This window comes from Chlorocebus sabaeus, chromosome 9 (assembly GCF_047675955.1).
Source record: "Chlorocebus sabaeus isolate Y175 chromosome 9, mChlSab1.0.hap1, whole genome shotgun sequence".
Taxonomy (NCBI): domain Eukaryota; kingdom Metazoa; phylum Chordata; class Mammalia; order Primates; family Cercopithecidae; genus Chlorocebus; species Chlorocebus sabaeus.
In genome coordinates, this window is record NC_132912.1 from 89,622,021 (window position 1) to 89,644,137 (window position 22,117).

At 38.8% G+C, this 22,117-nt stretch overlaps 1 pseudogene; it reads left to right on the top strand.

Annotated features, from left to right (window-relative positions):
- Positions 1-1,024: 1,024 nt before the first annotated feature.
- LOC103216193 (protein MIX23 pseudogene) lies at positions 1,025-1,473 on the top strand (annotated as a pseudogene).
- The last annotated feature ends 20,644 nt before the right edge of the window (positions 1,474-22,117 follow it).

Consider the following 22,117-nt stretch of genomic DNA (forward strand, 5'->3'; position numbering starts at 1 on the left):
AGTTTTGCTTTTTAAACTGAGTTTTGATGAATGAATAGGTTTTGAAAATCAATTTAGTATGTAGCAAGTAGCATTATTTTTTAATAAATCAGTGTGCATAAAAACATACTAAGGGATAATATTTTCTCATGAATTACTTGTTTCAGTTATCCACACACATATGTATGTTTCAGCGTTGTGACATAAAATATATTACTTTGGCCATGATTAAGTGAGTTTTTAAGCCTTTGAAACTCTTGTACATATGCCCTAAGAAAGGAATCTTACCAGCATACAAGTATGAAATGTTCATAATGACTCAAAACAAACTTCAAATTCCACTAATAGTGGAAGAGTTTATACAATATTTAGTATATTTGTCCCCCAACTCGCTAAACACCAATAAAGACAGTAATTGTAACAACAACAATGACAAATGTGCCCATACATTTTCAAACACCCCTCTGCGGAAAAGGGGATGTTACCATCCTCTATTGACAATTCCAGGCTAATATTTTGTAAGCACTCAACTATTACTTGTTGAATAAATTATTAACTAATACATAGATAAATAAAATAGTTTGTGCCTGTGCTGATAAGAACTACCGATTTCTAATGATTAACAGGATTGAATTAGACTAAAGCGTGATTGGACCCTGAGTTTTGCAATGAAACTTATGGCATTATTTGTTAAATTTCTGGAAGAGTTCTTTATTCAACCACCTTTTCAGTTGTTATTCAAAAAATATTTATCTAGCGTTCACCATGAATTAGCTCTTCCAAAGGATAGTCAAGGTTCTTGGCCTCAAGAAGTTTACATTCTACAGAAAACCTATTAACTGAGGAGCACATGTATGGTAGGATTTTCCTCTTCTGCATATAGTAAATAGTGTTCTTCACATACTATTCTATACCCAGCCTCACTTCATCCTTTCCAGTTGCTCATGTAGAAGAAGAAATCAGAGAACCTGTCTTTTCCAAGGTCTACAAGTAGGAAATCAATGCAAGCTAAGCAGTTTAAAGCATCTCATTTTTCTGGTCCAACATGGCGGCACCCAGCGGTGATGTGAATTGTGAGGTGTTTCGTAAGTTCCAGGAATTATTCAAGGTGATGAGGAACATTGATAACAGAACAGTACATGAGTTAAACACTATGGTTCCCACAGCTTCCTTTGCAGGGAAAAAAATTGATGCCAGCCAAACCTATAAACCATTTTATGAGTTTTTGATAGCAGCTCATGCCAGTAGGGAAAGAGCCATAAAACAATTGTATAGTCCAGACCTCAGCAGTAGTAAAAAACTTCCAAGAGGAGAAAGATAAAAATTTGGATGATTTAACATTACTAAAGCAACTTTAAAAAGAGCAGAAAAAGTTGAAATGGATGCAGTGAGAACCGAAGAAGAGTGGTAAATGAAAAGATCTGGAAGATATTTAACAAATACTGCCAAATTCACTTCAAGCCTCCAAATGTGTCTGGAATTGGTGGGTTCTAGGTCTCACTCACTTCAAGAATGAAGCTGCGGACCCTTGCGGCGAGTGTTACAGTTCTTAAAGACGGTGTGTCCGGAGCTTCTTCCTTCTGGTGGGCTCGTGGTCTCGCTGTCAGGAGTGAAGCTGCAGACCTTCGTGGTGAGTGTTACAGCTCTTAAAGGCAGCGCGTCTGGAATTGTTCGTTCTTCCCAGTGGATTCGTGGTCTGGTTGGCTTCAGGAGTGAAGCTGCAGACCTTCGCAGTCTCGTTCGCTTCAAGAGTAAAGCTGCAGACCTTCCCGGTGAGTGCTACAGCTCATAAACGCAGCATGGACCCAAAGAGTGAGCAGCAGCAAGATTTATTGCAAAGAGCAAAAAAACCAAGCTTCCACAGTGTGGAAGGGGACCCTAGCGGTTTGCCACTGCTGACTCCCCCCAGCCTGCTTTTATTCCCTTATCTGACCCCACCCACATCATGCTGATTGGCCCATTTTACAGAGTGCTGATAGGTCTATTTTACAGAGAGCTGATTGGTCTGTTTTGACAGAGTGCTAATTAGTGCATTTACAATCCTTGAGCTAGACAACAGAATGCTGCTAGACAGAAAAGTTCTCCAAGTCCCCACTAGGTTAGCTAGACACAGAGTTAGCTAGATACAGAGTACCCATTGGTGTATTTACAAACCCTGAGCTAGACACAGAGTGCTAATTGGTACGTTTACAATCCTTGAGCTAGACACAGAGTGCTGCTAGACAGAAAAGTTCTCCAAGTCCCCACTACGTTAGCTAGACACAGAGTTAGCTAGATACAGAGTACCAATTGTTGTATTTACAAACCCTGAGCTAGACACAGAGTACTGATTGGTGTATTTACAAACCTTGAACTAGACAGAGTGCTGATTGGTGTATTTACGATTCTGTAGCTAGACATAAAAGTTCTCCAAGTCCCCACCAGATTAGCTACAGAGTGCTGATTGGTGCACATACAATCCTCCCGCTAGATATAAAAGTTTTCCAAGCCCCATCCGGCTCAGGAGCCCAGCTGGCTTCACCTAGTGGATCCTGCACCCTGGGTGCAGGCAGAGCTGCCCTCCAGTCCCGAGCCACGCCTGCACTCCTCAGCCCTTGGGCTGTGATGGGACCGGGCGCCACGGAGCAGGGAGCAGTGCCCATCAGGGAGGCTGGGGCCGCCCTGGAGCCCACCACAGGGCAGGAGCTTAGACATAGCGGGCTGCATGCAGGTCCCAAGCCCTGCCCCGCAGGGAGGCAGCTAAGGCTCAGCAAGAATTGGAGCACAGCGCCAGCGAGCCAGCACTGCTGGGGGACCCGATGCACCCTCTGCGGCTGCTGGCCTGGGTGCTAAGCCCCTCGCTGCGCTGGGCCAGCGGCGCCAGCTGGCCACTCCGTGTGCGGGGCCAGGGGAGCCCGTGCCTGCACCCGCGTCCACTGGAACTCGCACTGGCCCACTAGCGCCGCGTGCAGCCCCAGTTCCAGCCTGCGCCTCTCCCTCCACACCTCCCCGCAGCAGAGGGAGGCAGCTCCAGCCTCAGCCAGCCCAGAGAGGGGCTCCCATGGTGCCGTGGCGGGCTGAAGGGCTCCTCAAGCGCAGCCAGAGTGGACGCCGAGGCCGAGGAGGCGCTGAGAGTGAGGGCTGCTAGCACATTGTCACCTCTCACAAAGAATGAAGAAAGAGATACTTTTTTTTAAAAGGACCGGGGCTGAAGGGCTCCTCAAGCGCAGCCAGAGTGGACGCCGAGGCCGAGGAGGCGCTGAGAGTGAGGGCTGCTAGCACATTGTCACCTCTCACAAAGAATGAAGAAAGAGATACTTTTTTTTAAAAGGACCGGATCATCTCATAAGAGTTAAGTATGACATATAATCAATAAGACAAGTTTCCTGGGATGATTTCTGAGCCAACAGTGTGAGACCTGTTGTTAATTTCAGCCCTACTTAGTCAAGACCTCAAGTCTAAATAATTTTGATAATTATGGAGAAATCAACTGCTAGTTTATACTGATCCTGTTAAAAATTGTTTGAAACTATTCAAATAATTTTCTGACTCAGCGTACATTTTAAAAAATCTCATCTCAAATAATCAGAAAATTGTATTTCCCAAATTCCTTTCATACTTATAAACACTAAAGCAGCATAGATTCAGAAATAGCACAACTGTAATTTTGGATGGGCAAATTGCTGTATATGTACTAAAGAAATGAAATAACAAAATCAATGAAGATCATTCATAGCTCTCGACTGTGATGTGGTGATGATCTAAATAGCCTAACTCTAGGTTATAATGAAGGATAAATGTCAATAAGGCAAATACAACACATGAACTACATTTTAAAACTCCAGCCCTTGGCAAAGGAATCTCTTCACCCTCCCTCCCATACCCTCTCCCATATGTATAAGAACATAGTCACACAATTAAATTTTGGGTGTTATTCTCGATAAAGTGTACTTCAGGTAATTACAAAGCAACAGAAAAAAAATAGTTTATCTTACTGAACATTAAATCACAAGCTGTTGCAGAATTATGAACAATTTATTTCAATAGTAAGGCAAGAATACCTATTTGGAACTTCATAGAAGTCCATACTACCCCAGATTCACTCAACATTCAACAAATTTTCTTTTTACTGAGCTTCTCCCTGTTTTGGGCTCCTAACACTCAGACCTCATGAGTAAGGATGCAGAATCCTGAGCAGGAAATTTTCTTTTTTCTTTTTTTTTCAGACCAAGTCTCACTCTGTCACCAGGCTGGTGTGCAGTAGCACGATCTCAGCTCACTGCCAGCTCTGCCTCCCAGGTTCACGCCATTCTCCTGCCTCAGCTTCGCGAGTAGCTGGGACTACAGGTGCCCGCCACCACACCCAGCTAATTTTTTTTTTTTTTTTTTTTTTTTTTTTTTTTTTTGTATTTTATAGTAGAGATAGGGTTTCACAGTGTTAGCCAGCATGGTCTTGATCTCCTGACCTTGTGATCCACCTGCCTCGGCCTCCCAAAATGCCGGGATTATAGGCGTGAGCCACTGCACCCGGCCCTGAGCAGGAAATTTTCAAATCTTGTACCTGGGGCTACACTAGCTCAATGTCCCTGGCTCAAAGTTCTGAAACTAGAAGTGATTAAGCATGAAATACGTCTGTACCGGATACTGGATACTGGATACTGGAGTATCTTACTTTTCTTATTTAAATAACTGTTTATCCACTTGAGGTAAAAGTCCCTATTTCATAAACAGTTGATAAAGAAAATCTAACTCAAACTGGTTTAAGCAGAAGAGGGAATCTTCTGAAAAGTCCACAAACAAATAAATTTGACTTCTGACTTGGCAGGGTTCAGGGTCTGAAAAGACGTCTTCGGTTCCCTGTGTCTGATATGTCAACTCTGTTAGTTTCCTTCTTAGATGCTACATGGTGAGCAAGATAGCTGCCCACAATGCAGTTTCTTATATTTTCCCCTACACAATGAAAGTTCTGGACCTGACTCTCATTGGCCTATATTGGACCACAGGCCAGAGGAATGCCCTTTCTGATTGGCCAGTCTGAATCACATGTTCTCCAGAGTTCTCGTGACTCTGGATTCGATAGAGTCAACTTTAGTTAGGCTGAGAGTGGCAGAAAGGGTGGTTCTCCCAGAAGTTCGGATTAGCATTAACTAAAAGAAAGTAAAATACATACTAGGTAGCAAAAAAAAAAAAAGCACATATTCACTACAGATGACAAGCTTAGGTCTCCCAGGCAATAAGAATTTCCATTTGTAAATGAGGTACTGCAGAGAAAGAGGTGTGGATTTGAAGTCAAAATTGCTTAATTCTAATGTTAGTTAGCTCAACTGGTTTTAGCTACATGACAGGGGTCTTGTAAGAATTAAATAAGTATTTAGTGAAAGTGTTTCATTAACATTTGAATATTAATTTACAGTTAAATACTGTCATCATTAATGAAGAAGCTAAGAATATGTCCTTTGTTTTTCAAATACCTGAGTTGACTGACAGAACCTCACTTTTGTTTAAGAAACCCAATCCCCTCAATAGTGTCATGTGCTTCATTAAGCTACAGTGGCAATGACATCTTGTGGTGTTGCCATCTGCTAGATCCTTGGAGTCTTCTGGTCCAGCCAATAGACATGATTCAAGAAAGTAGGAAAAAAACACACTCTTAAGTGCTTTCCCTGAGAAGTAACACATGTCAATTTTGCTCATATTTCATTGGTCAGAACTGGACATACACGATCAAGATGAAAGAATTGATGGGAAATGTAGCCCCTGTCTGGACAACTACTTCTAAAAGATAAGTTTATTCCATGGAAGGTGGAACACACAACCAGCCATGTCTATTGCTACAGCCATGTTAACTGAAATGGCCGTCAACACTGACACAAACTCTTGTCAAGGGAAAGGAAAGAAGGTGGAAATTCTTTAAGTCAAAACCATCAATTTCCTAGAGCTTCTATAGCAAATTGTTACAAACTTAGTGGCTTAAAAATGACAGAAATTAATACCTTCTCAGTTTTGGAGGCCAGAAGTCTAAAATCAATGTGCTGGCAGGGCTGTTCTCCTTCTGAAGGCTCCAAGGGAGACTCCTACCTTGCCTCTTCCAGGTTTGATGGTTTCAAATATTGCTTGGCTTATAACTATACAACTTCAGTCTCTGCCTCCATCTTCAGATGGTCTTCTCTTTGCGACTTCTTTTGTTCTTCTCTGGGTCTATGTCTTCTCTTCTAAAGACACTTTTCATTGGACACTTTGCATTTAACATTCATTAAGGCCTACCCTAGTCTAGGATGATCTAATTTGAAGATCCTTACCTTAATTACATCCTCAAATACAATTTTTTTTCTAAGTTAAGTTAGATTGATAAATTCTGGGTGAACACACTTTTTCCACCCAGGAAAAAAAATGGGAGGGGAAAAGGGGGCACAATTCAAGCCACTACTTGTTTTTTGAGAGCCCTAGAATAGTTTAGGTTTAAGTGTATGTTCTCCATCTTGGCCAAATAGGATGAGTTCACACAGTTTTATGTGTCACTGAGATGCTAAAAAAACTAATTCTTTACATGGAAAGGTAAAATTATTTTGTACAAAAACAATAGACATAATTGCTAGAAAACTACCTGCATTTTGTACAAGAGCAATAGACATCATTGCTAGAGAACTATCTGCATATGGGAATTGATAACAATTATCAGTGCTACTTGCTCTGGTTTTTATTAATTTATTATACATCTTCATGTATGAGAGGCAGTGATAAAATATGCAAATAATTGAGATAGACCTGGATTCAGATATTAGCTCAGATACTTCGTAGATAAGTGATCTTGGGAAAGTTACTTAACCTTTGTATATGAGAAACTTTTGTATATGAGAAACCTTTGCTTTCTCATATACAACATGGACGGTTGAATTGTATCACACAAGATGTGGCACGTCATCAGTCGTAACAAATGTACCACCGTGGTGCAAGATGTTGATAGTGGGAGAGGTTGAACATATGTGGAAATGGGGGTATTTGGAAACTCTTCATACTTTCTGATGAACTTTGCATAAACTTAAAAGTGCTCTAAAAGCCAAAGTTTACTAATTTTAAAAAGTCGCAGTGAATTGCAGTGCATGATATACACAAAGTTTATACACACAAAAATATGCAATATTTAATCAGACCCTACTCACTGTCTATATAAATGATATCTTTCCTTTAAGTTCCATCTTAACACTTACCCTCTAGAAATCCCTTTTATTCTCCCTTCCTATGTAGATCTTTCCTGTACCTGAAATCCCATGTGTGTAACCCATAGGAAAAACAAATAATGTGTCCTCCAAAGATCTATTATTGTTTCAGGTTTTCACATAAAATGTCTTCAAAACTGTAAGTTTTTCTCTGAAGAATGGGATTATATTTTTCAAATGTTCTTGGTCTTTTTTAGCAGCTTGATGTTTGCTTAATAAATGAGGCCTAACTAACCCCTAAAGTTAAAAAAAAAAAAAATTACAATGTATCCAAACTATTTAAACTCATGTGAAAAGAATCTTCCCCTTGAAAATAATGTCAGAATTAATCTTTAGATTTCTCACCATGTAAAGTGTAAATACTACAGCATCTGTGTGTGTGTTGATAGTATTTTATGCTTACACAAATATTTGTATACACAATTTAAATCTAAGGTTCCCCTTCCTACCCCACATCTTATTTTCTGTGCCAAATGATCAGTGTGTGGGATTAAATTTTCTAGGAGTAGCACACAGCTGTTAGGTGCCACAAATATATTAAGCTACAAAAGTCTATTTGAAGGCAACATTTCTGAAAAAGGCTCACCACCTCATCTGTGATAAGTCATAGAGCCTTTCATTCATTATAATTAGGTTCAACAGCCAAATAAAATTACTACATTTAAGCCTGACAATTGAAGGTCATGTTCAAAGCTGGAGAGAGGACACAGTGGAACATATGAGAAGGAGTTTCTATAAAAACTTTCCCTTACTCTGTGGTGTTTTAACACACGTAGTCCATGGCTTGCTGCTGGTTATTTGTTTTAGTCCTACAGATGAAGAAAATAAAAATTCATTCCAGGTTGGGAGAATCTTGCATTAGAAAAAACAATTAGCATTTTTAAATTATAAATAATTGTAACCATTAGACTTTATCGAATACCCACAAGTAGAGTAGTTTTAAAATATTTGTAGGCAATAGGCAGGAGGCAGGCTTCTCTTTGAGACTTCAAATCTTCATTACATTAAATATATTAACCAGGCACACTGACTCATGCCTGTAATCCCAACACTTTGGGAGGCTAAGGTAGGAGGATTGCTTGAGGGCAGGAGTTCAAGACCAGCCTGGTCAACATAGTGAGACTCCATTTCTATTAAACAAACAAAATGACATTGAAACATACAACTGTGGCCAGGCGCGGTGGCTCACGCCTGTGATCCCAGCACTTTGGGAGGCCTAGGCGGGCGGATCATGAGGTCAGGAGACTGAGACCATCCTGGCTAACACGGTGAAACCCTGTCTCTACTAAAAATACAAAAATTAGCCTGGTGTGGTGGTGGGTGCCCATAGTACCAGCTACTCGGGAGGCTGAGGCAGGAGAATGGCATGAACCCAGGACGCAGAGCTTGCAGTGAGCGGAGATTGCGCCACTGCACTCCAGCCTGGGCGACAGAGCAACACTTTCTCCCACAAAAAAAAAAAAAAAAAAAAAAAAAAAAAAAAAAAAAAACCTCTCAATAAATCAAAATTTTGAATTTTAAAAGGGGTTTTATAATTTTTATTAACACATTTATTCTAGATAAGCCCATAGAAATCTTGTAGGCTATGAGCACTCAGCTTATATCACTAAATGAATAAATGCCTTGTTTACATCAGGTGATTTGCCAACATTGTCTCCTTTTAACACCCTTTAAGGTAGAATTTTTTTTCCCTTTTCCAAATGAGGAAACTGAGCTGGAAGAGTCTAATGAGCATTCCTAGGATCATGAGAGCAGTGAGGAGCAGAGTCAAGGTTCAAATCCAACTTAATCTGCCCTCTGTGCCCAGACTCTTTCCCGCCATCCTCTGGCCATCCAAATAATGTGGATCTTGACATACCTCCTTAACTTTTATTGGACGCAAAACAATTTAATCAATATTTATTGTCTATAACTCAATAGTAAATTAATTATCTGCCTTGGGACCACCCTGATTCATATGTAGGTATCTAACTTTTGACACAAGTGTCACATTTTTTCCTAACTACAACTGCAAACAACATGAGGGCACCTCCACCCTTACTCTCCCCTCCCCAGCATCTGGCCTGTATGGCATATATATGGGAAGCTTGGTAACATTGTTGAGGAACACCCACCTTTCACTAACAATCAATGTCAAGTCCCTATGTGAAAGCCAAGTGAAGTCCCAGTTTTCTGTAAATATAGTCCTACTGAGTTAAAACCAAAATTGTTATATAACAAATTATTGTATGTATCATGTTAAATTGTATACGTATAAATATTGTCCTATAGAAGTTTTCAATACAGACTACTCTTTCTTCTCTTGAGGCTTGGGTAGAAGGGACCAATCTCATTAACAACTAAAGGCAGATTGTATTTTAACATAGACAGAAGAAAGAGGAATGTTTTTCTGAGGAAGAGGATAATCCTCTGGAGGTGGGAAAATCTTGATTTAAAGAGACTATGTCCCCAAAATATTCTAATATAGGGACAAATGTAGAGTCTATTTTTCCTTTAATTTTTTACAAATTAGTATTTTGACATAACTTCAGATTTAAGATGAAATTGCAAGAATTGTACAAAAAATCCATGAATCCTTTACCCAGATTAGCCAAGTGTTAACATTTTACCATATTTGCTTTTACTTTCTCTCTCTCTCTCTTTCTCTCTCTCTCTCTCTCTGGGTGTATATATACATATGTATACACACACACATATACTTTTCTCTGAGTCTGAGGTTAAGTGTTAACATGATATTCCTTCATGCCTAAATATATCAGTGCAAAGCATTCTTAGATAACTACAATATAATTTTCACAGCTAGGAAATTAATATTAAAGCAATACCATTATCTAAACTACAAACTTTACTCAGATTTTGCCAATTGTCCCAATTAAATCCTTTATAGGAAAAAAAAAAAAAGGCCCAGATCAATCATTGTATTTGGTTATATGTCTTAACCTGAAACTGTTTCTTGGTCTTTTTTTTTGTTTTATGACATTAACATTTTTAAGAGTACAAGTGGACAATTTGACCTTGTCTGATATTTCTTCGTGATTTTATTCAGTTTTGCACTATGGGCAGGACTCAAGGATGTCACGTTTTTCTCAATGCATCATATTAGAAGGCATTTGATGCCAATTTTCCCTATTAATGGTGATGTTTACTCTAATAGGTATTAAGGTGATGATTGTGAGGTGTCTCTAGTAAAAAGTTACCATTTTTGCTTTGTAATTAATTGGGGTGTTGTGGGGAAATATAATGTCATTTTTAAAATATTATTTTAATTCTAGTATTATAAAACAAGTGTTTTTGTCCTATTTGATCTTATTAGCATCGTATAAGCTATCCATAATCCTGAATTTTCAAGAGACTAAAAAAGTTGTATCTGGAACACACATGTGTTTTGAATGAGATGCATTACAGTGTATATATTCTATCCAAAACATGGACTTTTCTACATATTTTGAGGGCAAAAATGTTCTCATGGTTATAGGTTAATAGTTATTTAACCTATGTGGCATATGTTTTATGATAAAACATAAAACATTGCCGTTTTTATAATCATTCTTATTGTTCTTGAATCTAGGACCTTATTCACCCAAAACAACTTAGTTGACAACTAATTTTAATTTAATGTAAGGCAATATTTGTTAATATTTTCTAAGAAATGTTTATTTTGAAAAGGTGTCCATTAACAATCTTCTCCTAAAGACTTCAGTATAATCTAATTGTTGGGAGATAAATTCAGGATTGGGGATAGTTCATAATTATTGTGACCTCCAGTTGGATGAAGTAGCAAAATATTTGCCTTCAGATAGACGCTTCAGGAATCTTGTTACCTAATAAATAAATGTATGAGTTTGGCAAAGATCACCCTGGCTGCTCTATGGAAAATGAGTTAGAGAGGGAGAAGTGGTGGAAACAAGGAGACCACACAGGAGACTGTTCAATAATCCAATGAAGAGACTACAATTACACCAACTCAAGATATAAATCAGAGGCTGGATCAATAGGAATTCATGATCATGTGGATACAGGGACTAAGATACACGGAGATATCAGGACAACTGTCTGAATTAAATTTGAACAACAGTGTGAGTGTGGACAAGTTGCCAGTTACTAAGAAGGGACTACTAGGGAAGTAAAAGGAGTTTTGCACATGAATGCTTTTGAGATGTCATTGAGGTATCCCAGTGGACATAATCAGGAGGTCTTTGGAGGTACAAGGCTGGAGCACAGAAGAGACATTAAGGTGGAACAACTGTGCTTAGTGCTTCATTTATTAAGATTAATCTAGTACCATTTTTTGATTAGCTTCCATCAAATGTGATTTTTGTTTAAAACTCAAAACCACCCTCTGAAACAGAAGAAGTAAGCATTAACCAGTTTTATAGTGAGCTTGTACTCTTGTGATGGCAGAGCCAAATCAAACAATAATAATAATACGTTTAGTTAGGCACTGTGCAAGCACTTTAAGTACACTCTCTCATTTAAATCAATTTTTTAAAGTAAAAAAGGGAGTCCTGTACTCACCGTAGTAAAATATCACATGACTTTTCCATCATGAAAAATTTATTGACCTTTCTGTCCATGCACCAGCTTCTTTCTCTGAAAATGATCTATGTCCATACCACCATGCTGTCCTCTTCACCACCTCAAGCTTCCTTTTCCTGCCCTCCATCCATGTTGGTAAACACAGCCCAATTTGCTGTCCAGAATTGATTGTTCATGGAAAGGCAGGATGGAACCAAGCCAAAGTGGGACCAAAGTTTTTCTCCAGAGATTTATGATCAGAGTCAAAGATTCCAACTCAGTCTAGGTGCTCTCTGAAACCGAGGAACATAAACTGAGGAAAGGATTGCATGTCTTTGTTCTACACTGTGGGCAAAGAACATCATAAAAAACTGCTCAGCAAGAGAGGCCACACGAAGCTGATCCAAAGGGATCAGTAAGGATGAGATTGCGGGGGTTCTGACTCCTGAGGGACAGTCATATTTCCATCCTCTGACCCACGCAGTAGCCCAGTATCCTTACCTTGCTCAATTGGAGCTGAATTTCCATTACTTGCACTTGAGAAGGCTGATCTGGCTACTCTACTGCTGAGTGCCCAATCTGTCAGTAGCAGAAATCCACACTGAGTCCTCAATATGGACCATTTCCTAGGTTGATCAGCCAGCTTCCTGATGGCAAGTGGATTACACTGGAGCATTTATTTTATGGAAAGGGCAGTGTTTTGTTCTCACTGGAACAAACATTTAATCTGGAGTTGGATTTGCCTTCTCTGCTTCTTCCAAAACTACCAACCATAACCTTATCCGCCATCATAGTATTTCACACAGCATTGCTTCTGATCAAGGAAATCACTTCACAGCTAATGAAGTGCAGTAATGGGCCCACGCCTATAGGATTCACTGGTTTCAGCAGGTTCCCCACCATCCTGAAGCAGCTAGCTTGATAGAATAGTGGAATACTTTGGCCAGGCATGGTGGCTCACACCTGTAATCCCAGCACTTTGGGAGGCTGAGGCGGGCTGATCACGAGGTCAGGAGATCGAGACCATCCTGGCTAACACGGTGAAACCCTGTCTCTACTAAAAAACAAAAAAAATAAACAAAATTAGCCAGACGTGGGGGCGGGCACCTGTAGTCCCACCTACTCAGGAGGCTGAGACAGGTGAATGGTGTGAACCCAGGAGGCGGAGCCTGCAGTGAACCAAGATCATACCACTGCACTCCAGCCTGGGCAACAGAGTGAGATTCCGTCTCAAAAAAAAAAAAAAAAAAAAAAAAAAAAACCGTGGAATGCTTTTTGAAGACTCAATTTCAGTGCCAATTATATGACAATACCTCCAAGAGGCTATCTATGCTCTGAAGCAGCATCCAATATATGATACGGTTTCTCCCATGGCCAGGATTCATGGGTCCCAAGAATCAATTGGTAGAAATGGCACAACTCATATTACCCCTGGTGATATACTAGCACAATGGTTGCTTCCTATCCCTGCAACCTTATGTTCTGCTGGTATAGACGTATTAGCTCCAATGGAAGAAATATTTTTACTAGGAAACACAGCAATAATTTCACTGAAATAGAAGTGAAGACGACCATTAACTAGTCACCCTGGGCTCCTCCTGACTCTGAATAAACAGGCAAGGAAGGGAGCTACTGTGTAGGATAGGGTAATCAGTCCTGGTTACCAAGGGGAAATTGGACTGCTGCTACACAAGGGAGGCAAGGAAGAGTATGTCTTAAACATAGGAGATCTTTTAGGGTGTTTCTCAGTACTACCCTGTTCTTTGATTAAAGCCAATGCAAAACCACAACATCACAATTCAGGTAGGACTGCTGAGGGCCCAGACTCTTCAAAAATAATGGGAATTTTACTTGGTTGTGTTTTTTGCCTACCAGGCAAAGAACCATGACCAACTGAAGTGATTACTGAGAACAAAGGAAATATGGAATGTATACTAGCAAAAGATAGTTACAAATGACAGCTATAACCATGTGTCTCCTTACAGAAATGAGGACTGTAATTGTTATGAGTATTTCTTCCTTATTTTTTTATAAATATGTTTGTATGTATATGTGTATATATATGTATTCATGTATGTATCTGTATATATATGAAGCAAATATTGTGTTTTCTTCCTCTCTTATTCCCTTATCATCTAACATAAGATGTATTAATAATAGTTGAGTTTATATCACCATATTTAAGTTATATTATGAAGAGTGAACACCATCAATTTGAAAAATCCTGTCAGGCTGGGCACAGAGCCTCATGCCTATAATCCCAGCACTTTGGGAAGCCGAGGCGGGTGGATCACCTGAGATCAAGAGTTCAAGACCAGCCTGACCAACATGGAGAAACTCATCTCTACAAAAACACAAAATTAGCTGGGCATGGTGGCGCATGCCTGTAATCCCAGATACTCAGGAGGCTGAGGCAGGAGAATCACTTGAACTCAGGAGGTGGAGGTTGCCGTGAGCCGAGATCATGCCATTGCACCCCAGCCTTGGGAACAAGAGCAAAAGTTCATCTCAAAAACAAACAAACAAAAACAAAAACAAAAACCTGGCAATATCAAGCGTTAAGAAGTGGATCAGCTTGAGCTCTTATACATTATGATCGACTGTAAAAATGGTACAGCCACTTGGAGAAGAGTTTGGCGTTTATCTATACTTGCCATGTGGCCCAATAATCCCACTCCTAGATATTTATCCTGGAGAAATAAAAGCTTATATTAAACATAAAAACTCTTCTGCAAATACTTATAATAATAGTATTCATAACTACTCCCACCAGGAAATAACCCAAATGTCCTTCAGTACATGCATGTGTAAACCATAGGTACATGCATGCAATGGAATACTACTCAGTAATAAAAAGGAATGATCAATACATTGAGCAATATGAAGGAATCTCACATGCACTGTGATGAGCAAAATGTTATATACTCTATCATTCCATTTATATGGCCTTCTGGAAAAGGCAAAACTATAAAGATGGAGAACAGATTAGTGTTTATCTAGGGTTAGGGTTGGGGTAAGGTTCTGACTACAAAGCAGCAGCATGAGGGAATTTTTTGAAGGTGAAGCTAACTGTTCTATATCCCGATTGTGGCAGCAGTAGTTACAAAACTCTATGGTAATTTGCTAAAACTCACAGAGCTGTACCACAAGTAAAAAGTGAATTTTAATGACATATTTTAAAAGTATCATTAAAAAGATTTTAAGCAACGTAATATGTTTTAGAATGAATCAGTGTGAAGAATGGATTAGATCAGATGTATCAAACACCAGAGACATGAAATTTGCCTGGGGCTCTTGCATTAATCCAGTAGCGATTAAGGTTAACTAGGGTAGTGATAGCGAGGATGGAAAGAAGTGGATGGGTTTGAGGGTTTGAGAGACACTACATAGTAAAATTTGCAGACTATGACAATTAAGAGATAATACTCATGTTTTTGACTTAAGCAAGTGTCACTCACCAGGACAAAACTGGATACAGAAAGATTTTAGAGAGAGAACAGTTGCTCAGTTTGGAATACATTAAGGTTTGTGATATAATTGTGCGTTTCAAAGCAGATAGTTACACAGTACCATGGCTGAACTAAAATACTTCTCTTCTATCCAAGTAATGGTGCTGAGGAGTGATGTAATATACTATAATTATATAACTGGCATTTCCAGGAACCCAAAGCAGTTCATGAAAAATGCAACGTGTATCTTCTCAGTTCATTGAATTATTCCTCCTGGAAACATTTTCAGCTTGGGACCTGGAGCCTGTTCACATCAATTTGTTGTCCACACAAAGGTGCAAAAACTGATGAGTAGAGTTTGAATAACAAAGGCAATTACTTAGCCCCCTACAGTAGCTTGAATCTCTAGCTCATGCCAGTTTTCAGCTCCACTGAGAGCATGCTCTTCTGCCTAAAGAAACAAAAAATGCTGAGAGGAGGACAGATGTTTTCAAAAGTCCTTGAAAGCCTTTCTCCAACAATGTGGCTAAAGTAGCCTTTAATTTTACAGCTCAAGGACAATGAAAGAAAACATATTTGCCTCTTGTCACATAATATTTCTCAGTAGGATTAATTATGGTTGTGGTACTTAATACTTCAAATCACTGGTTGGGTTTTTGTTCTCATTAGTGCTGAAAGAATTGATATGATGCCTGCCCTGTAGATCTAGATGTTGTCATTTTCCCACCACCCCTCCCAACAAAGCAAAAAATGAGCCAGTTAAGTATAGGGGTTCTCAAAGCCACAGATGACCATACTTGGTCCTATGTTGTTTTGAATTATTTTAATTGTTTCATTTGTATAGATCTGGTCTTCAAGAAAATCATATCCTTTAAGAAGCATGTTTGCTCTTTCTGTTGACTCCTTCCCTGTCCTTTGTGCAGTGCTGGATACACATTCTGAATTCAAAAAGTACCAAAAAAGTACTGTGATACACAGTAATGAACCTTAAAATGTTCTTGGTTGAGCTTTACTTTGAGTTAATGTTTAAGTCTCCTCCTTTCCCCATCGTATCGCCTGTTCCTATCATGCTCTACCCCGGACCCCAACTCAAATACAAACTATTTTTTTTTACTTCTACATCTCTTTCTCTCACTCTTTCCCAGGTTCCTAAAGGCAAGGGGGAGCCTGTTACAAATCTTAGAGGATGAGTTAATGTCCTTATGACAGATGTTTTCAATATGTCTCAGAGCTCCAGCTGATCCTAATTGGGATTTAGAGTTTGCCTGATTGTGAGGAACCAGTGGTTTCACTGAGAGTTGTCCTTTTTAGAGAAGTAGGGGAAGGATAACAGGACCCAGAGGATAAAATTTTATGTGTGCATAAGCTTATGGCAGAGGGGAAAGTGAAGCAATAAAGAGAACAGGATGGCATTGGTTCCCTAGGCCAGAACCTAGACTAGGTCTGATTCCTGGGAAGATGGAAAGTTATAGTAGTTGTGCCATAAACACAACTACTTATAATAATTCTTGAATGACTTTATGAGTCATAGAACCTAAACAGAGATGTTTTGCGGGAAAGGTAATCAATTCTAAACCTTCATTTAATACCCTAATAGCTTTCCACAAACATCACAAAAGGAGCTTCTAGGGTATGACCCTAGGAATTCCATCCTCATGAAAACATGAGACTGAATAAGTAGGAGATAATCAGGTAAAGACTTGGGAGGGTCAGGAGGACATTTCAGGCAAAACAGTCATCTTGAGCAAAAGCACAAGAAACAACTCAATGTTTGGGAGAATCTCAAATAACTCATTATTGATGGAGCTTGATGTTACAAGACATGGAGTAGCAAGTGTAAGAATAAAGAATAGGCAAGTCCTGCTTGCGATGCCTAAAAGCTGGGATTCCATCTTATAAACCAGGGATTGCCAACTCTAGTCCAGTGGTTGTGACTGCCTGAAGGTCTGAGTGAAGAAGTCTGGGGTGGCATTTAGACTCAACAGGATCAGAGGCAAGAGAAGCAAGTGATAGCACATATGCGAGGTTTGGATGTTCCTACTTTGGCAATGAGGAGCCATTGATAGTTCTTTGCCCCCAGCAAATGAGACCTCAAAGGCATATATTATACAACATCAGAGTATACTTATTGTTTAATAAATTTGGCCTTTTTTAAGATCCTGAGAGATCACTGATTATTTTAATCACATATATTGTGCCCTCCTCATTCTGTCAAGGTCTTCTGATAAGGTTGAAACATATGCTGATTTAGCCAATAATATCAGCCCTTTCTGAGTCTTTAAAAATTGATCTGCACAAAGTTTAGATGAGGTCTATAGTCCTTAATCCTTCTATTTCAGTGTGACCTGCAAACTAATGAGTCTCTCAAAAGTTGCTTTGAGTAGATCTGCCAATTAGCAAATCACTTTATTATCTTAGGTGCTAACCCCAGATTAATTCCATAAACTTGACTTCTCATCTTTTCTGTTTTTACTTGGGTTCTCCTGAGATTTTAAGTCAAGGAAGAATCTCCACTTAAATATACTCAATAATAAACTAGCCAAACTGAAAGAGAGTGACTTAAAACATTCTATTACTTTAAAAGTTACCTTTAATACTATTACATAATGCAGATGTTAGAGGGAGGAGAGGGCATCACTAAACCTGACTTTTGCAGGTTTGAGGTACACAGTCTGGAGATCTCACTGAGCAATGGCATATTGAACCATAACAGAATTTCAGAGGAGAAAGTATGTAAGAGGAACAGACAACTGACTTAGATTAGCAAAATGTGGCTCTGGACATGTGAAGCTCAGCTTGTATTATATCATTCTAAAAGTATATATTCAGAACTGATCAATTGCCTGTCCATAATAGTTTCTTTTTAACTACATTATAAATAAAATTTTAAGATTTTATCATATAGTAAATAATCACAAATTTTTAATATTATGGTAGGCTTTCCTTTCCAGCCATATTTTTATCTTTATTGCTCAACACTGAGTTTCCTGTTTTTCTTACATTTTGGTGCATAACATTGGATATAACTGTTAAGGCTAGCAAATTTTAATTTTTTGACTTTTTAATTTTTCTCAATTATTTGGATACTCTCATGCTGCCAGCAGTTTTCTAGAGTTTTCCATTTGGGTACTCCACCCTCAGCTCACACATTGCACTTGATTCCTCTATACCAGCATCCTCATCATATTGGCTTTCATTCTAAGACTTTTTGCTCACTGTAGCAAGATAGCTGCCATAGTCCAAGCATCATTATCTCACATGACAGTATCCCAAAGAGGAAGAAAGGGGACAAGGACAAAGTGTAACTTTACCCAATTTTATCTAGGGGAAAAAGCTCTTTAAGAGGTCATGCAGGTGACATTCCATTACTTTTCATAGGCCAAAAATGAGTCAAATGGCCATGCGGTGCAGAAGAATATAGATAAATGAGTATGTGGCAGAAATGGATGGGATTGCCAAGACTAAAATAACCAATTCATAGCTTTTCCTTTTGAACTAGACACATGGCTCCTCCAAACAATTTCTAGATATTATTTATCAAGAAAAAAATTAGGAATGGCTTTTGGCCAGGCAATCAAAAATTTCTGACACATTACTCCATTAAAGGAATGGATATAATGTGGAGGTGAAGGGTTTTCTTGATTTAGAAATTTGGTAGATAATAGAGAATGGTGGGAGATGAGCAAGTTGAGTTGAGAGAAGAGATGATTTTCATTTGGGGCTCATCAAATTTGAAATGCCTGTGGTGCATTGAGGTGGATGTGTCCAAGAAGATGGGGGACACAAGGAACCAGATCTTAGGAAAAAGTTGTGTGCAGAAGAAAGACTTGAGATCCAGCAGTATAACTAATGACAGTTGAAGCGCTAGGTTTGAATGTAACCAGTGAGGGGAAGTATAAAGAGACAGATGACAGAGGAACTAGTATGAAATGCCAATCAATAATTTAAGAATGGGAAAAGAAATTCAGATGTGGAACACAGCTTGGAAAGATATGACAGAGATAAGAGAAAAACCAGATGGGGGTAATGTCATGAAAATCCACAAAGACTTCCAAAAAAGGACTGAAAAAGAGAGTCAAATGCTGCAGAAAAGTCAAACAAGAGGAAAGTAGAAAACAATGAGACGACTTGGGCAATTAGGGCATGTTGTTGCATAGCAGTATTTTCAATAGAATGATTAAGAAAATAGCCAAATCATAGTGGGTTGAATGGCAAATGAGAACCAAGGAAAAGGAGAAAAGTATTTAACTAGTTCCACACATACACTCCAGTTATCACTAAGGTTTACGATATCTTAATTTTTAAAAAGAATGAAAACGGTAGAAATGTTAGTCACTATGATTTTTTCTGCATGCCTTTTCAGCATAATCATCGATAGTATCTAATCTGTCTACCCACAGACAGGTATATGTATTTAGTATGTATGTATGTATTTAGTATGAATTTTTCAATTTCATAAATACTATCATTCAACTTGAGATCTAATCCTAATTTCAATCCTTACTAGCTTTGTGACTTATGTGGTTCATCCAAAGGTCACACATCTAGTCTGTAAGATAATTCAAAATCCATATTCTTCACAATAGAGAATTCTGGTGAGCCTATTGAAGTGAGTCAGTTCCCACTTAATAAGTGACAATGTGACTTTAATTTTTCCACATGAATCTATCTACCTCCCCTTCCACAGTGCAACAGACAAAATAAGGGCTATGAGAGAAGATATTGAATATATATATATACAAACACACACACACACACATATATTCATAATATATGTAGTTATATTCAATGTTATTCATATATATCCAGAATTCTACCAGAGATAGAAGTAAAGAGGGCAGTCTCCATATTCCTGAGGATGAGAAACTCATTCCCTCCTCCCATCCAGCTATCCCCTCTCCTAAAATTTCCAGCAGTTGTAGCTGAGAAACAGATAAACTATTAAACAGAGAAGCTCTCCAACAAAGGGCTGTGTGAGAGAGGAGTGTAACTCAGTGGTGCCAATAATATAAATCCATCACATAAGGCCAAGCATGGTGGCACATGCCTGTAATCCCAGCATCTTGGGAGGCCAAGGCACGTAAACTCCTTGAGCCCAGGAGTTCAAGGCTAGCCTGGGCAGCATGGTAAAACCCTGTCCCTACAAAAAGTACAAAAAACTAGCCAGGTGTGCTGGCACCTGCCTGTGGTCCCAGCTACTCAGGAGGCTGAGGTGGGAGGATCCCTCGAGCCCAGGAAACGGAGGTTGCAGTGAGCTGAGTTGTATGCCACTGTACTCCAGCCTTGGCAATACAGCAAGGTCCTGTCTCAAAAATAAATAAATAAATAATAATAAATTAATTAATCATATGCAGACTTTACTGGTTGTGATACATTCATTGTTAAGGCTTTCAAAATAGCATCATCTGAAATAATAAGCAGTATGTTAATTATGTCATTAAAGTAAAAAATGTAGGGGGAAAGTTCTACACATTCATTTGAAGTCAATCATTTATATTTTAAATGGTTTAGATGTGTAACTTAGGAAACTTTTGCATTGAAATAGAGCAAACACATCATTACAAAGCATTTCAAAAGCAAAAAGATTGTTATCTGAAATTTTGGCTATTCTTTATTAGTTTTCCATAGCAATTGGCTTGTCCTTGCATTTTACTTTCTCTCTTCTACTAGTGAAGAAACAAAAATGACAGCAGCTAATGCCAGGTCCTTTGAGCTGTTGCTCTATAACAAAGTAATTTAGGGAGGCAGAAAGGGGATGGAGTCAACTTTTATGAGAAAACTGCTCATGTTTTCCTCTCATAGAACTTTTCCATTCAGATGTTTTATGACAACTACAGTCTCTAAGGACTAACTCTACAAAGACTGATACTTTAAAATAAGATTTCCCTTATTACTTAATCATTGCAATCTGACAATAAAACCATCCGCCTGTAATGAGCCAGCTCTGCAAACCACTCAAGTCCAAAGAACTGAATGTCTGAAAGAACTCATTGTGTTATCCTGGGATGCCAAATTTGACTTTCAGACAGAAACTTAGTGTCTGACTTTTCTTATACCATCAGTGGGATAAGACACTTTCCTACTTTTTTTCTCTACTATGGGCATCTAATTTTTTTAATCTGGTTTATTTTACATTAAATGATGAAATAATCATATTCAGAAGCCCTTAGGGTAATATAGGTTTTCACATGTGCTAAACTGTTGCTGTTCTACAGCCACAATAGCAACTATTTCTGAGATTTATTGGGCTGTTATGCTAGGTAGTATGCTTCATATGCAGTTTACTCTTGAATACATGCAAGAATCTTACAGAGAAGGAAATATTATTTTCTTTATTTTACAGAAAAGAAAACTGAGGCTTAAAGCCATTGAATAAGCTGCCCAAGTCAGAGTTATTAAGTGTCAGTAGTAGGACTCAAACTCAGGTATTTTGAGGTCAGAGTTTAACAGTCCCCAACCCTTATTACAAATAAAACATACAAACATAAATTACTATAATCAATGAGAACTCTCACTTAGAAGGCCACATAAATAGTGAATAAGTTAATGCAGGCCGGGCGCAAGTGGCTCACGCCTGTAATCCCAGCACTTTGGGAGGACAAGGTGGGCAGATCACGAGGTCAGGAAATCAAGACCATCCTGGCTAACATGGTGAAACCCTGTCTCTACTAAAAATACAAAAAAATTAGCTGGGCGTGGTGGTGGGCGCCTATAGTCCCAGCTACTCAGGAGGCTGAGACAGGAGAATGGCGTGAACCTGGGAGGCAGAGCTTGCAGTGAGCATAGATCGTGCCACTGCACTCCAGCCTGGGTGACAGAACGAGACTCTGTCTCAAAAAAAAAAAAAAAAAAAAAATGCAACATCAAAAAGAAGACTAATATTTATTTAAACAATATAGAGCATTCAAGATATCCGTAAATATGAACTTTTTTCATTTTTAATATAAGAATATGTTGAAAAATAAACAAGAAATTAAG